Below are 18181 nucleotides of genomic sequence, written 5' to 3'. Positions count from 1 at the left end.
ACTATGATATGGAGGAACGGCTGCTGTTTTAAATCTAAAAGACTGAGAAACACAATGTACAAATAGTTGGCACTAGGTTTTAGTGAAAATCCAGGAATGTGCTGAGACAGGAATAGAGCACGTACAAATTATTTTGACTTTGTCACACACAGGTAGGTTTTCCTGTATTGACTGTGCTACAAGATTTTACTGCTTTTTCATCATCTTATTGAAAATCTTGGACACTGTAAGGTTCATGGTCAATAGATGGCAGCAAGTCATTTAGCCTAACTATTACCTCTTTTGGGCAATCCTCTGTACACAATGCTCCCCTTCCCCTTGTAAGAAAATACCTCCTCTTTTGCAATTTTGAAGGCTGCAATGAGCTGTATAAACTAATGACAATTATTCATGTGTTTTGTCAAATGTATATGTTGCAGATATCTAGTGTATCTGTTTTCAAAAAAATAACATTATAGTTTAACCTCCGCATTTCTTCAACCCAACAGATATAAACACCTCTCATTGGGATCCAGAGTGATAAGAATTAGTGATTTCCCAAGGAAATGCTTTATCAAGGCACAGTGGAGGAGCCAGCACTATAGAGGGGCTCCTTCTATAGCATGCACATTTTCCCTTACAATGACCTTACATGTCTTCATGACAGTGAGTGAAACTGGCAGGAAGAGAAAGTTGGTAACACGAATTTACTGAATGAAGAGAAGAGCAATAGTTCTGACAATAACAGTACTCACAGAAATATTCCTTCCAGGAACTGCAGTAAGAGCTCATTATGTATTACCCAACTGACTGCACTTCCCAAAAGGAGTTTTCATCTAGCAGTTCGGTGTAGGAGCTTCAACACGCTGCCTTTCTGCAGCCTTAGTCCTGCCTCTGACACTAATCTCTTGTGCAGCCTTGGAAATGGATGAGAAGATCTCTTGATGAAATCTGTAGGAATCTATAAAGCAAACCAGTACATGACCACTACCCAGTCTTCTCTGTAATCTTTACTTCTTGCTGATATTCCACTATGACTGTCTTAGAACAAAAAATTCCTGTGAAGGAAGAGGAGAGAAAGGCATATTAGGTTTGGTATTAATCTCTTGCAAAGCTAATTGTGATTACTGTGGTAAATAACTATTTCCTTAGTGATATGGCAACACCAAGCAGCTTGGGAATCATTCCCAAACCTTGAAATGTGCTAGGACTACCTCTTTGCTGAGTGATTAGTGTTGTTCTGCTTTGAGTTGATACATTTGATAATTATACTGGCAGTACTGACACCTTTGAATGTTCTTATAGAAAGTTAAGATTCATTTGAGAAAGGATAGATAATACCACATTCTAAAACGAAGGCTATGATGATAAAACTTTGAGTTTCACAGCATATTTAGTACAAGTGCATTTATTTAAGCAAAGTCTGAGAAGTATGTTTTACACCATTTTATTATATGTATGTATCTTTCTTTACAGCTGTTTTAGAGATTCAATGCTTTATAGATTTATAAAGCCAAGTGATATAAAGAGCATTTGAAAACAGAATCAATTTTTTCATACCTAGAGTAGCAGCACTTACTCTGAAGATCTCAAGGCATATCTTCAAATAATAATTAACATAGGACCCTTGTGAGGAGAACAATTATTAATACACTCATATTATTGGTGTGTAAACTAGCCACAGAACATGTCTGTAACACTACTGGAAATACAATAATAACTAATGCTTGACCAGCTTGGTAAACTTATGTGGTGAAATGTCTGGTGGATATTGTCTACCTTGATTTCAGTAAGGCTTTCAGCACTGTCGCCCATAAGATCCTCATAGACAAACTGATGAAGTATAGGCTGGAGGAGCAGACAGTGAGGTGGATTAGAAACTGGCTGAATGGGTGGGCCCAGAGGGTGATGATCAGTGGCATGAAGTTGGAGGCCAGTAACCAGCGGTGTACCCCAGGGGTTGATACTGGGTCCAGTCCTGTTAAGCATTTTTGTTAATGATCTGGATGATGGGGCAAAGTGTGTCCTCAGCAAGTTGAAGATGACACAAAACCTGGGGAGGTGGGGAGTGGCTGATAGGTGCTGCCATCCAGATGTACCTTGTCAAGCTGGAGAACCTCATGAAGTTCAACAAAGAGAAGTGGAAAGCCCTGCACCTGGGGAAGAACAACCCCAGGCACCAGTATGTGCTGGGGCTGCTCATCTGGAAATCAGCTTGGCAGAGAAAAAACTGGGGGGGTCTTGGTGCACACCAAGCTGAACATCAGCCACCAATGTGCCCTTGCTGCAAGGAAGGTGAATGGTACCTTTGGCTGTGTTAGGTAGAGGACTGCCAGCAAGTCAAGGGAGGTGATCCTTCTCCTCCACTCAGCACTGGTGAGACCATGCCTGAAGTACTGTGTCCAGTTTTGGGGTCCCCAGTACAAGAGAGACATGGACACACTGGAGGGAGTCTAATGAAGTGCCATGAAGATGATTAAGGAACTGAACTATCTCTCCTATAAGGAAAGGTTGGAAGAGCTGGGACTGTTCAGCCTGGAGAATGGAAGTCTTGGAGGGGAATCTCATCAATGTCTATGAATACCTGAAGGCAGGGTGCAAAGAGGACAGAGCCAGGCTCTTTTCAGTGGTGCCCAGTAACAAGACCAGAAGCAATGGACACAAGCTGAAACTCAGAAGCCTCTATCTGAATATCAGGAAACACTTTTTACTCTGAGGGAGACCAAGCACTGACACAGGTTGCCCAGGGAGCTTGTGGAATCTCCCTCCTTGGAGATACTCAAACGCTGTCTGGACATGGTCCTAGAAAAGTGGCTCTAGGTGGACCTGCTTGAGCAGGGGTTTGAACCAGATGACCTCCAGAGGTCTTCCCCAACCTCAACCACACTGTGATTCTGTGATTCTAACTAGGATTACTTATTCAGTCTTCCAGTTTCTTACATCATATACTCTTTAAGATCCATATGAACCTAGATATTTTCTGTGTTGTGTTTTCATGTTTCTTACTCTATTAGTGTTCTGTAATCACCTATATTATTTGGGTTAAGATATTTTTTTTTCTTTCAATGTTATACTGTTCCTTCTTTGCACTTCCTGCTTCTGTATTGTTTTTCCTCCTCTCCCTTTCCCTTCTATTTTGGTGGATCCATTTTACCTACTTTGATATTTTCAGGCTGTTGAAGGTACCCACCCTGCCTTCCTTTTTCATTCCTCTCCTGTATGTAAGTCCAATCTCACATCTACCATCACAACTGTGTTCTTTGTTTTCTTTTTTCAACAGCAGAGATTGTATCTCCAGCCTGTCCCTCTCTCTGATCCACGCCACTTTCTCTATCCCTGCTATTAAGTCTCTTCGACGTTTTTCCTAAACTTTTCCTCACCTCTCCTCCTGCCCCTTATGTGTAAGGGTGGAGTATCTTCTTCTAAATGAAATCAAGCTTTGTCAATAAACAAGATTTCAGAATAAATAATTAAAAAATTAAATAAAAGCATATATTCCCACGGTAGCACTGGCTACCTACCTACCTGTAGGAAAGGTTATGATATTATAATACTGAAGAATAAAGCTCCTTTCTGGCAGTGTCAGCATGTCTGGTAGCTTCAGTCTCTCTCTCATACTGACAGCTTCCTCTCTTTTTTTGTGCTATGGAGTGCCTCTGGCTTCTGCTGTCAGCCTGGGAGGAGGAGGAGGGCTTAACACTACCTTGTGGTTTAACCGCATCAGACAACTAAGCACCACACAGCTGCTTGCTCATCCCACCCCAAGCAGGATGGGGGGGGAAGAGTATTGGAAGGGTAAAAGTGAGAAAGCTTGTGGATTGAGGTAAGAACAGTTTACTAATTGAAATAAAAAAAAATGTAATGAAAAGGAAAATAACAAATAAAAGAGAGAGAAATAAAACCCAAGAAAGACAAGTGATGCAAATGAAAAATAGTTGCTCACTGCTAACAGACTGATGCATAGCCAGCCCCGGAGCAGCAGCCCCTGGCCAACTTTCCCCCTCATTTATATGCTGAGCATGCCGTCATACGGTGTGGAATATCCCTTTGGCCAGTTGGGGTCTGCTGTCCCAGCTGTGCCCCCTCCCAACTCCTTGTGCACCCCCAGCCTGCTCGCTGGTGGGGTGGGATGAGAGGCAGAAAAGCCCTTGGCGCTGTGCAAGCCCTGCTCAGCAGGAACTGAAACATCCCTGTGTTTTCAACACTGTTTTCAGCACAAATCCACAACATAGCCCCATACTAGCTATGAAGAAAATTAACTCTGTCCCAGCCAAAACGAGCACACATGAACAGTATGGCTTAACATGAGCAGTATGACTTTGCCATCTGAAGTTTAAATGCTCCCTTCACTCGTCCTATAGGACATCATCTTTATTGTGACTGCTGACATGGCACTGTGGGGATTTATCTGTTTTATCACGTTTGTTATTCGGAGTCCTTTCCCATCTACAGGTTACTTTTTCTTATTTGCCTGTTCTGAAGACACATTGCTAAAGTCTCAGAGGCGGGTGTAAAGGGAGGCCTTCTCTGCCTCCATACATGATAGTTTTAAGAGATTTCCTTTGGGGGATTCTGCCCTGCATGGGTTTGGGCTTTTTTAAATTCTTCTCTCTCTTACTCTCCCACCCCCATCCTTCTGATTCTTCCTTCTCCTCCCTAGCAGCACTGCCCCAGCCTGGCTGTTTTCCCCTCAGTGGTACAGTCAGCTACTCCTTACTCAAGTCCTCTCCCTCAGCCTTTCCGTTCGCTTGGTGCTCCTGAATCTCCAGCTGCCTTTTCCTACCATCTCCCCAGATTCTGGGGATCCTCTCTCTAACCATCACTTTCTTGCTTTTCAGTCTTGCCAATTAGACTGACCCTTGGCATTCTCAAGGTATTTTGGGTACCAGTGTCAAAGTCTTTTGATCTGCTCTTTGTCCTTTCCTCCAGTGACCGGTTACTGATTACTTAGCTGCTGCACCATCACCTCTCCTTAGAAATTTTGCTACTCTCTTTCCAGGGAAAGCTACTTTACCAATTTCTGCCCCTAGCCTCACAATTCTCTTCTGATAATGATGAAACTGTTTGTGTGTGACTGTTACAACGATTTCTAGAGTAGTGGTCTTGTAGTTGACCCAGTATTTCTTGCTTGCTTTACATATTTTTTTCATGCGTGTTTAGTGCAGAACCTAAGGGCCTGAGTCCTTATCTTGGTCTAGATCTGCTTGGGTAGATCTCCAGGCTGCTACTACAGTAGAAACATTAGATTAATTTATCTTTTTATTAGCATTTAGGGAACATGTACATTTGGGAGCAGCCTTAAATAATTGGCAACTCAAACAGGAAACCTGGAAAGGCAGTTAGGGAAGGAGGGTGGTCCATAATACTGCTTCATGGGGAACCTTCCTTTTGACTCTGATAGTCCTGACTTTTCCAGATACTGAGTAAATGCTTAATCAAGCACCAGCTCTGTGAAAAGTTACAGGCATGAAGCATATGCAGCAGCTTATAGTGTACACAGGTAAGGATGCCCTTGAATTTTGGTAGGGTTGGAGCCCAATTTAAGTGTAATCTTACTGACCACTGGATGTCACTGCGACACTGCAGGAATGAAAATTAAGGAAAGGATTTTCAAAAGCATCCAAAGGATTTAAGAACATGAGTCCTTATGATCATCATTTCAACTTAAAAGCCATCCTGTTATGACTTTTGTGAATTTCCCTGAAATGAGTTGGGAGCCTCCATCCAACTGATGTACAGTGAGCTTTAATTTTCAGATTTAGACACTCTAGTCCATCAGAAAAGTGTATCAAGTAGTGTCGTACTGAGAAGTCTCTCAGAAAGCGGGTTCCCCAAAGGGTTTGTGGTTGCAGTGTTTTCTGTCATTGCTACAGTGAAAATTTTAATGATAAATTAAACTAAGTTATATTGTTCAAATAAAAAAAAATATGGGACTGAAGGAGATTTCAAGAGCTCAGTTAATCTACCTCACCTTAGAGCTGGAATCAGGTAATGTCAGTGCTAATTTAATTTGCTCTTAACAGCTGCATCGATTTCATAAACTCATTCAGAAAATAAACCCAATTTTTACACTGTAACTTTCAGATAATGATTTCCAAAATCTTGCTATTGTTCTCTTTTGCAGAGATGCAAAGAAAGCAAATTAAGAGTTGTAAGGACGTGTAATAACACATAAAATAGCTGATGAAGGCATACAATAACAGTATTATGTGTTAATAAAAAAGAAGTGAATTCTACTAAGTAAGGAAAAGAGCAATCTGGGACACTGGACTACTTAGCCAATACCAGAAAATGGAAAACTAACAAGTGAAGACACATGTATTCAGAAGATCAGTTGAATTCAAGAGGATTCTTTCACCTTTAGGTTATTGAAAGTAAACTTCACTCAGAGAGTTGTGAAAAAGGCTGCTGGTAATAACAGAGCGCTTGTAGTGGCAAGACCTATAGGACTTAAATTATGGGTGAATCATAAATATGAAAATCAAGTTTGCTTTTTAGTTACAATTGTGGTGCAGCTGGGCATCAGTGCTGTGCTTGCATGCACACCTTATATTAAGTACACTTAATTCATTAATTCCTTTCACAGTCGAGAAACATCCCAGCATAGTCTCTGCATAGATGAGATATGGATTGGCTTGAGGCAGTGGGCCATCTTGAAACCAGAAAACCTTCGTAACTGACTATTTGGCTGTTAGGTGAGCCTGACCAGGTAAGAAATTTAGATAGTCCTTGAAATTCCCTGAGGCAGCCCCTCTGTGTGTAGTCCAACCTTTATGCTTAAGTGTGTTGATTAGCATCTTGTGTGGAGTGCCCCGAAGATTCATCTGGGTAGTTCTCACTACAGAAGTGATCAAATCCTACATAGACAAGAGATTTGTATATAGTCAATGGAAATGGTTTCTGAAAAAATGGTCACGTAGGACAGTATTTGTACATAGTTAAAATACCTAATAGATGGTCTATGTGTAGTTAGGATACATTAGCAGCAATAAAGTGCTTTGGGGGAGTCTCTTCTGATCCAGCTGAAGAGGCTGCAGCAGGGACCTTTGCAGAGGAGGCTTCTGTCACTGCCCACCATGGTTGAGCGTCCTGTCTGGGAGATTTCATTCCCAATGCAAGCATTACTCTAGCCAAGGTACCAGTACATGATTATTTAAAAAAAAAAAAAATTAGCAATCACTCTGTCCTTGAAGGTCGGTGCAACATTATATACAATTCATGCAAAATACCAGCCTATCAAATTGCAGTGATTTTGCTGTGAAAATTAGTTTAAAAAAAAGGCCTGAAATTTCAGGGGCAAATTATGCCAGTTTCAGTAATTTTCCTAACATACTTTTGAAGTTTGCAATGGCTAAGCCACCCCCTCTCCCCCTAAAATTGGAAGTTAATATCTTTTCAATGAAGCTGGGTTTTACCTACATCAAGCTGACTAATGTGTATTTTGTTTCTCCCTTGCTTCTTCTATGGCAATATAGGTACCAGAAGTCACTTTCTAACCTTAGAAACCATGACAGCTTTTCAAAACTAAATAATGCCTTTCATAGTCTCACTTCATTATTTCTTATTCCCCCTCAGAGATCTGTGAATACTGCCTTGCCTTAATTATTACATGGTCTTTGAGTTTCTGAAGTTCCTCTGTAACTTCTCAGAAAAAATAGAGGAAGTTATGCAAGTATAAATTGATGTACCTCCACCTGATGCTCTGGCCTGTGGTTAGTATGTTGCTGTGTGTTTTAAAATGCTTTACGAATTGCAGCCACAACAGGAGTCTCCAAGAATAGCTAGTCTAAAGGATCTTTTCTTGACATGACGCCCATTAACAGAATTTCACAGATGGTCAAGCCTGAGTTTTATTTATTGCTCAAGTTAAGCCAGAGCTTTGTTCATAATTAATGGTATGGTAGTAAACATTTTTCTCAGCTCAGAAGTTGAATAAACATGACCCCCTGGAAGGGAAGCCAAAACTGTGAGATGATGAATATTTATTGACAAATTACTAAACATAAATTCAATACTAAATACGTAAATTGTTGAATGTCAGCTAGACCCTTGTAAGTTGCATGTCACAAACAGTCTGAGCTGGAAAGTAGGGCTTGGGTCAAAGTTAGGGTTCAGTGAAAGAGAGAGCCTAGAGGTATGGTTGGGGTGGGGTTGAAAATGGGCATCTGAAGGAAAGTTAGGGAAGCCAAGAGTCTTGCGCTCAGAGGACGTTTGTGCTGTGGGTCAGAGGTGGGGTCTTAGTCTAATGCTGAGCCAGAAAGTAGGATTTGGTTTTGGGTTTGGGTTAGAGATGAGTGAGTAGGAGTGTTGCTCAAAACGGTAGAAAACAAATTCTTTCATGTGAATGAAGGAGATTAATGGAAGATCCAGAAGTCTCAGGATATTTTATTCAAATGGAGGGATGTGCAACTGTTGAACAAGATACCAACAGAGATACTGGAGAAACTATTTTAGAAAAGGTTCTATTACATGCCAGTGCTGTTAAAATATATAACCAAATCATACTGTGGCTTGGTTTTTTTATACTGTGAAAATGGTACGGGACCAGCCCCATGAAAATAATGAGGATGCTTATTATGGTGAGTTATCCTGGAGAAAAGTAGAAATAAATACACTCTCTTTTATGAGACAAAAATCCTAAGTGGAAGTAGCAAATCTGCTACAGGGATTACTTTTCCATCAGATGTATTTGGCTTAGAAATCCACCTTCTCTGATAATTGTTCTAACTTTCTATATTCTGATCAGCTTTTAAGGGGCTTCCAGTTCAACAAAAAACACTTAGAAAGTTTTGTTTCTCCAGATATGGAATGTGTATTCAAACCACTCTCTTGCCAAGAAAGGTAATTTTCAGTGACAAACCAAAGTGTCAAAATCTTGTGACCAATAAATACTAAGAAGAAGAAATAAAAACTTCCTATGATGTTAATTCCTGTAGTTTGCTCATTTATGAAGTAATATGCACAAATAAATACCCGTTTATGAGAATTAGGAAACGTTGCAGAATCCATCTTATTCTAGTTAGGCTTCTCCTAAACAGCCAGAAATGTAAATACTGCTACTTACTCTGAACCCAGGATGAAACATACTGACAGGAGCCCGTGTGAAGCTAGTGTCTTAGGGACTCCCAAGAACTATCAGTAAAAATAAACAGCATCTTAATTCCAGGGCCTGCATCTGGTGACTTTATGCAGGTTCCCTGACAGCAGAGTTCTGGCACTAACATCAATACATAGTGGGAATTATTTTTTAAAATTCATTAAAAGGGTTGTTCTAGACAAATTTTAATTAACCCTCCTTAAAGAATCACATGAAAACCATCATTTAAGTCTGTGACTACTCACAGCACATCTTCACCCAAAGGAAAAGCCAATTATCGTGCCCTTGTTTGCCTGAAGGTGAAATTTAAGATAAAAATTTCCAAGTAACAGCAGTTGAAAGTAGCTAAATTGTGCCGCACCTGAAAGGTCCAATTTCACAGGCAGTTTTTTTTTCAGATTGAATGCTATATACTTACAGAAAGATGCAAAAGAAGAAAGGCTGGGTGGGAAGAAGTGAGAGGATTTTAGAAAACATACTCAGAATCATTCCCCCAGCACAGGGTTCCCTTCCTTTGTGGAGAAGAAAAAACATCAATATCCCTGAAGAGACTGCCCCCTAAATCAGCACCTGAAAATTTGCAAGCTGACACTTAGCCTCTAAAAACCACTGGAGGCAGTTGCAATTATCTCCCGAACAAGCGTTATGGTTCTCAGCTATCCCAATAAGCCAGGCTGTGAAAACGGGCAACAGCATTCCCCAGTAGCCTTAGAAGATTTATAGCCACACAGTCAAATAGCAGCATTTTCTTTGCATGTTGGTAAGTGCAGCATATAACCAACTTTTCCACGTGTAAGGGCTTTTCTTCAGCTTTTTCACTTTTCCCAGTCTTGGCTTCTGCCAACACAGAGTAGTAGCTCTCATACGTTTTGATGGCATATATATTGGCAGCTCTCATACGTACTGATAATGGCAGCTTAGTTTAAGAGTCCTTGGAGAGGTATGGAGGCAATGAGTCCTTGGACCCTCCTTGAGACTGTACTCCAGCATTAAGTTAGAACAGGAGATGTTTCATTACACTGTGCACTACAGGGACATAGGTACCTGTTTTCCTGTGTAAGGAATGAGTGAACGAACTAATTAATCATTAATTTCATGCCTCTGAAGTGTGAAGTTGTCTGACACTCACAAAGCCAAGGAGTTGACCTTATTCTCCTTTACACCTTGTTTAACCTAATGAAACAGCAATGCTTTTTTTCTTTTAATATAGAAGAGAGCTTGGAATGGGCCTTAGTACCTTTCAAATCACCTTAAAGGGAAAGTAACTTTCCTTTAAAATTTAACTAGAAGACATTATAGAGAAACAAGGAAGCTCACGGGTTCTACTTCAGATCCTGAGGCATGTTGATCCCCAAAACTGCCATCACAATGTGATTTAAGCGCTTATTTCCTTAACAAGTACAGTGTCCATTCTGCCAGCCAAAGGAAATACGACTTTTGGCTGCTACAACCAGGTTACAGCCAACCTTCTTCTTTTGGACTATACAAGAGAGTAGTGATTGATGACTCACAATGATATTATGACTTAAGTTACATAAATTTGTAGTTGGCCTTAACCAAGAATTTCTATTGGTATTTTTGGGTTTTGCTTATGTTTGATGATTTCTGAGGTCCTACCCAGCATGCAGGGTTTGATTCTGCTGCTGGTGGCAATTATAGCTTGCAAAAGCAGGTGAGGTACATGGATATGCAAGGCTTGTGATGACATACCATATGGGCAGCAGCAGAGGTTTTGGCCAGTATGTGCTTATCTCACCTGACTGTGGATTCCTCTCTGCTGGTCTGGTCTCTCAAGATGTGCTGACCTGAGTGCATTTTAGCCAGGAAAAATTAATAATCCAAGTGCAGCCCAGAAGAACGGGGGCCATCCTAGGTTTAGGTGATGTTTAGCTAGACCAAATCTTTCAAAAGCAAACAAAAAGAAAATCTTGTCTCAGGTTTTCTGACTGCTTCTATGGAAGGCAGTTGGTGACAGCATACTTTAGATCACACATGAGTTACCCCTTGGTGACCCTGCTCTCTGGCTGGTGTGTAGTACTTTGTCCCTTGCCTGTTTCCAGCATCCCTCCTGAAGATGGGAAGGGTGTGCAAGAAAGGGGTACGGGGTGCAAGGGCTTGCCTGGTGCTCTGGGCACACTCCAGTTTGATTGCAGTCTGCAGGATTTGGGGGCATTTAGGCAGGCTTCATGCCTTTTGTTCTCGGTGTCCAGGATGAAAATGGGACTTCATACCCCCAGCTTCTTATGTTTGTATCTTCTCTTTGAGCGTGCATTTGTTTGTTTATTTGTTTATTCCCTAAGAAAATCTGCTTGTTTTTTTCTATATTTATGCTTCCTGGCAGGTGCTTAAGAGACTGGCTGAGTAAATTACAACACTTAACTGAGCTTTTTGCTGACTGCCCCAATCCTCAGCACATGCAAGGTCACATTTTCTGCAGAGGAAACCCACCTAGTAAGGTGCCAATTTACTTCAAGGAAAAAGATTACTGATCACAGTAGATTCCTAGAGCAAGTGAATGTGTAATTCAGAATGAATAATTTATTAAAAGTATTTAACCTTATTATCTGCTCACAGTAAGTCCAAAAGTAGTTCAGAATGTTCTTATGTTTGTTTTTAAATGTTTCTGCTATCTCTTTCTCATAGATTTATTTTCTGACTTGCTTACTGAGCTATAAATTGGCCAGATCACTCCAGGAGTAGACAGGTGTGCAAACTCTTCCTTTGCATATGTAGACTGAAAACAAGATTTATAAAGGTTTTTGGTACATTTAATTTTGGATATTTTTTTTTTTTTAAATGCTTAGCATCAGCCCATGAAAATTTAATGGAAAGCAAGCAGAAAATGAATCCTTTAAAACCATCCACAGATAATAAATTGAGCATTTGTATTATGTTTTCTGGCCAAGATTTCTGAACAATTGTATTTTGTGTGTGGGTATTTTTTTTTAATTAGACATCTAAAAATTGGTGTAGGTATATCCAATGGAAACCATCAAGCTTTCTGATTTGTAAAAATCATGACATTTATTTAAATGCATAGATTTGGACATATCAGCCTAGAGGCAGATTTCTGTTTCCAAATCAATGTGAAAATATTGCTTAGCCAACCCTCAAAATGATCATGCTAGGTAAGATGGTTCCATGCTACAATTTTCCTTTGGCACCAGCTAGACCTACAATATCTGGTTGGACTGCATGAGAACTTCTGTGGTCTCTTCACTGAAGATAAATCGTATTTTTAAATAGAAGGAGCACAATACTGTGGTTGGTGGTAAGGCAAGTTCTTGGGGAAGAGAGAGGAAGCGCCCATGAGGTGCTGAAAAATAAAGACAATTTTTCTCAGTTTTTATGTATCCTTCTTGTAGCTGGAAGATTTGGTGCCCATTAAAGTATGGAAGAAAATTAGTATTTTTTTTTCTTTGCTACCTTCTTCTTTCTGTTAGATCTTCCCTGTGATATCATTTTTCTTGCACACTCGCTCCCAAGTATTCCTCTTTCCCACTTGGCTCTGACATCCTTCTTCTCTCTAAGTGCATGAGCATCATCCCTCCATTTCCTAAGGAAGCAGCAAGTCTTCAGCAGTTATGTCCATTTTTCAGCACTACGGTCTGCTCATTGAATCCACCCCTATTCAGACCACTCAGGCTCCTTTTAGCTCAAGTCAGCTCAAACACTTGCTACTCAGAAGCATCCTTGCCCTGCAGCCCCCAGGTGAGACTGTTTTTGCCCCACCATGTGGAAGTCCCCCTTCACCATTTCCATTTGTTTTCATATTCTGCATGTGCACAGCACACATAAGCACAGAACCACCCCACTCCCCCAACCTCACCTTGCCACCATAGTTTCTAGCTTTAAAGCTTGTGAAAACAATCATAACCTCTTCCCTGTTACCCATTTGCACCAGGTTCAGGAAACCATGAACCTTTCCCATCAGCTAAAATGGAATAACCTGAGCAAAAATAGAATTGGCAGGCAGCAAGCTTAAACATGTATTAATATCACTTGTCTTTTGCTGAAAGCTCTAGGAAATCAGGAGCAGAGATAATGCGGAGTGTGTAAAACATGAGATAGCAGAATCTGAAATATCCTAGCAGATGCCAAGCACTTTCCTCTGTGGTTGCCCCATTTTATTGACAGCCTTTCTGCTGCCAGGACTGTGGAGAGACAGGGGCTGAAGACACTGTGCCAGTACCACCATAACGTACCTTGTGGGGTAATCCAGCCAAGACTCGCATTCCTGGTACAGTGCCTCATTCCTTTGCCACCTGTAGTCTACTAAGTTGTTACAAGGCAGGATTCCCTATCACCACGTCTGTGGTCGGGGCCTTTGGGTCCATAGAGAGGGCTGAAATTCAAGTACCATGTGGTGTAAACTGCATCCTGCTGTACTTCAGCCATGGCATGTAACAAATGGACTCAATTGGAAAGTTTCAAAAGAAATTCCCCTCTTAATTTTCCATGCGAGCTTCCAGGGGAAGAGTTTCTGTTCTCTAATGTTGACTTTTCCTCTTTGAATACATAGCAGCTGGGGCAGAAAGCTGGCTGTGAATGTGTCAGCACTTACTCGATGGGACCTTTGTCCCTCACTTGCCCTGCCTGGGTACAGGCTGGAAGAAGCTGAGGTGCCAGCCTGAGTTCCTGTGGAAACCAAGACAGGGAGCAGGCATTAGCTGTCGGCCCTGTCCTAGCAGAGAGCCCGCTGAGCCTGTCCTGTATCCCACCGGAGCCTGAAACAGCAGGAGAGATTTGCTGGGTGCTGCGTGCTGAGTGGAGTCAAGTTGCTTTGAGATCCTCCAGTCTGTGCTTTCCACCATAATTTTTTGGGTTGTTATTTAGTTTAGTTTCTTTATTATGAATATGAGGTTCAAGTATTAATATTTCTTGTGGTATGACATGTTCATAGGAAAACGAGGAAAACAGCCGGCTTGGGTGGGGTGGAACAAATATTCGGTGATGATAATGTGGTGTTTGAACATCTTATTTAAAGAAAGACTAATGAAATGTGTGTGAGAGTGTGTGTATGTGTGAGAAAGAGATGAAACATAGCACAGTTTAAATGCTGTCAGATGTTTTACAGCTAGGATACCATTTTTTCTTCTACAAAGGCTCATAAAATACAAGTGCCATTTAGGCGTAGGATTTACAGTTACTTTAGCATATGCCCTGAAAAAAATGTGTATCTACAGGGGATAGTAGTTCATGGAGAAAACAAGTTGGTGCTGAGAAGTTCAATTACTCTCCTGAAATATCAATAATGTAGCTGGAAGAAAGAAAAAACAACAGGCCACTTCCTATATTGGATGTATTCTCAAAACGTCTATAAAGGCTTGCTGCCAGCAGCAAGAAAGTAATAACTATAAATGTTGCTCAGTGGGAAGACTTAGTGATAGAGCCCCTCTGTTTGAAATTTTACCGAAGCCCTGTCAACACAGTGCTAACTTTCGTGTTTCTGCATTTTTATCTTTATTATTATTTCTATTATTCTTGGCAGGTGCATGTGTCGGTAGGTGAACTCAGGGTCTCCCTCCTGGCAAGGCTCTCTGTCTTTTCAAGTCACTCAACATAAACCTGCAGTTTCTTGGCCCTGAGCTCTGCTGAAATGAATTTTAAATATACCGTTCTTGATGGTCCCTGTAGTACTTTCTAAGGTCCTGTTGGATCTTCTTAAAGAAAGCTTAAGCATCAGAGTGAGCAATGTAATTGTATTCCTTAAATAATTAGCAAACTGTTTCTGCAATTTCTTTTAATTGGCAGTTAGGGTTGAATTCTTTAGTAATAGTAATAATAATAAAACCCCACGTTCTAGGCTGCTTCAGTCAAAGTGTTATGTACTTTTTCTTCCTGAGGTACTGGCACCTGTGCCTGGTCTCAGCAGAACAAGATCTTGTGCACGTGAAGAAAACAGAGAATATTGTGTGATTGCACTATTGCATGCAGCAGGTGACAGAACTTCTCCATTGCGTGTGACAGCCTTTCATGTGAAGAGCTCCTGAGGAATCTTCTAGGCTTGCCTTTGAGGAAGAAAGGTTGCTGACCTGAGGTACTGAAACAAATAGGCTGAAAACAGACTGAGGTGAATGAATTGATTTTTTTCTTTTCCCAGGAGCTTGAAATGAACAAAAGAGTCTTTTCCTCCCCTCCTATTTCTTCATAGTTTTTTGAATAACAATTCTCAGCTGAAGGTTTTAAAAATGTTTTTACAGTTATTTTACGTATTTCAAAATAACATTTATTAGCCTAATACCTCTAATTATGCGTGATGGGTGAGTCACATGTAGAGTGTGCTCCCACATTTTCTTCAGCTGAATTCATATACATACTTACCTAATTTGGCAGCAGTGCCATGGCTAGGTGTTAAATGAAATTAATCCTGCTAAGATTAACTCTTGGAAACAGACCTGCAGCACAACAAGGACTTTAAGATTTTGGTCCTTCTAGGTTTTCCCTATTTTTCCATTGTAGGGATCATTACTTTAAACAACTCAAGCTCAGAAGACAAACATGCGTATGGAGATGGATTGGTGTGAATGCAGTCAGGCTTTTGGTTCAGTCAGTGAAATTTATAGCTGCTAATGGAAAAATTTATACAACAGGACAGGTCAGTTACTTTGGGGGTGAGCACAAGACAGCAAGGAGAGAAGGAAGAGCTTCAGAGTGGGCTTATGTTAACATTTAATTTTGGATCAGCAGAGCATTTCTGAAGCAAATCTCCCAAATTTCTGCCTTGCTGTGCTGTGGTTTGCCCCTGGGAGCAGTTCCAGGACATGAATTCCTGGTTTCCACTGGCATAGGGATAGTCTCTGCCTGCTTAGGGATGCTTAGTCCAAACGACTATGCTGACATTTGCCCAGACAAACCCTCCTATAAACATGTAGTGTTTATACCAGGTCCCCAGTACCACCAGCTTGCTCCTCAGATCTCTGTGGCACACTGCAAGCTGAAGCAGACAGAACTTCAGTGCTGTTCAGCTGGTATGACCCTTCATTTGGGTGATGGAGGACCATGACAAATGTGCCGCAGAACTTGCCCTAATGTGTAATTACAGTCAATACATTACATGATACCTGTTACTACAGCGTATGGTTGTTGTGAAACATTTACAACATGGAGATACTTATTGCCCAAAGACTGGCTCTTTGTGTTGTGTCTCTGTGTGATGGTGGGTACACTAATACACCCAAAGAACTCCCTGAGGGAAAACGTAATGGAAAAAATAATCTTATTTTTAATTTGGTAAGTCATGTGTGGAAATCTGTTATTTCAAAGGTAGGTTTAGCTCCTGTGGCAGTTTTGTCTTCTGCACTCATGAGCCTCCCACCAAACCTCAGCTGTTTCCATAGCACAAGACTGTTTGGCTGACCAGAAATGAAGGGAAGGGCTCTGATGAATGATATCCTGCTGACTACACCAATTTGTCACAAATGGGTGATTTAGATCAATTGAAAAGAGCCACTGTCAAAGGTATTAGCAAAAGTGGTTTTAGTATGATGTTGTAAAAATGCAACCTAACACGGTACAATGGCAAGGTTACTGTACGGCACAATAATTTAAACAATGTTCCAAAACTACCAAGACGCAAATCAAAATTACCAAGACAAAGCCACAGTTACCAAGCCACAAATCAAAGTTACCATACTACAAGGTTACACATGATATTGGCCACCTACCAAAGATCTGCCATTGGTAAAAGGTGTCTGCCTCTGGGAGCAACCCGGAGAGGCGTCCCAGCTCCAGGGGAGATCACTGCCATGCAGCCAGGTTGCTTAGCCAGGAGAGCTCAAAGATGGCTCAAAGATGGAATATAGAGGTTGGCTTGTAGTCAAGTTACATATGATGGCAAAGGTATGCATAATACTCCTTGTACCCACAACTTTCTTTGTTCCTTGATAAATGAGTCTTGGAAAAGCCACCCTGCTATTCATGTATCAATCGCATGATCTCAGTGTTCAAGCTCATGTGCATCAGCGCTCACTGTGTGCCTGCTCCTTTGTGGGTTTTCAGAGAACAGACTGAAACTAAGGGGGTTCTTGACCCATTTATGGCTTTGGACTTTAGCTCCTTTGAAGCCTGTACCAAACTAGCAGTAGTTTGGTTAAGGGGTCGCATGCATCCATCACACAGTGTCCTCTGGATCACGGCCCCTGTGCTGGATCAAGGGCAGCTGAGGCTGGAATGACACTGGAGCCCTGCAGTTCAGTCTTCTGCACCTTGGGTATGGGCTCCCTGCTCCCTGGCTGGCTGAAATGAGTGGCGTGTTTTCTGGCTCAAGGCAAGTTGTGGCTTCTTTGGCTGTATTTTTTTTATTATGAAGTCTTACTGTGTTCATGTGTGATAATAAAGACATGTACACATGTAAGACCCTCTTTGACTGTATTGCAGTACAAACTGGAAAAAGATTTATTAAAGTCTTAATCATTGCATGACAGAAAGGTAACAACTATGGTTTCCAGCAATATCTGATATGTTATCTTTGGAAACTAAGAAAATTTATGGAGTTCTTTATATTTTCTGTAAATAGAAGCATATATATTCAGTAATCTGTAACCTTTTTTTTTTTTTTTTTAAAATATCTGGGGCTACCTGGTTTCCTTATTAGGCGTTTGAAACATCTTACCTTGTGTGCTCACTAAAAAGTGTAAGCAGTCAGACTGGGCAAAGACAAACTTCAAAATCAGAAAATGCATTTGAGGCATACATGTATGAAAGACAAAGCTTAACATTACACTTTGGGCAATGGGCTGGTTAGGCTATACAGAGGGCTACTTTAAGCAGTCACACAGGTGACCAGCTGAAATAATTTTCCTTATACATGTTATGCTTTCATTAAAAGGTCAAATAAAATTGTGCTGGAAACCTAGTGGGTGCTTTAAATGGCTAGTTACTCAAAATGGGCTTTTGGGGGTGGCACTAAAGAGAGTCCCAAGTGCAGTTTTTATTTTGTCCTGTATTAATTTTTAAGGTAAAAAAATAACCCAAACCCAAATGCTGTTTTCTTAATGATGCTACCACACTGAGCTCTTCCTGTTTTCTGCACTTTCAAGAAGACGGACACACCTCCTCATAAAAATACAGAAATGTGAGGTTGTGTCCTGATGCGTGATGCCT

Source organism: Falco naumanni, chromosome 2, assembly GCF_017639655.2.
Source record: "Falco naumanni isolate bFalNau1 chromosome 2, bFalNau1.pat, whole genome shotgun sequence".
NCBI lineage: Eukaryota > Metazoa > Chordata > Aves > Falconiformes > Falconidae > Falco > Falco naumanni.
This window is presented reverse-complemented; position numbering follows the sequence as displayed.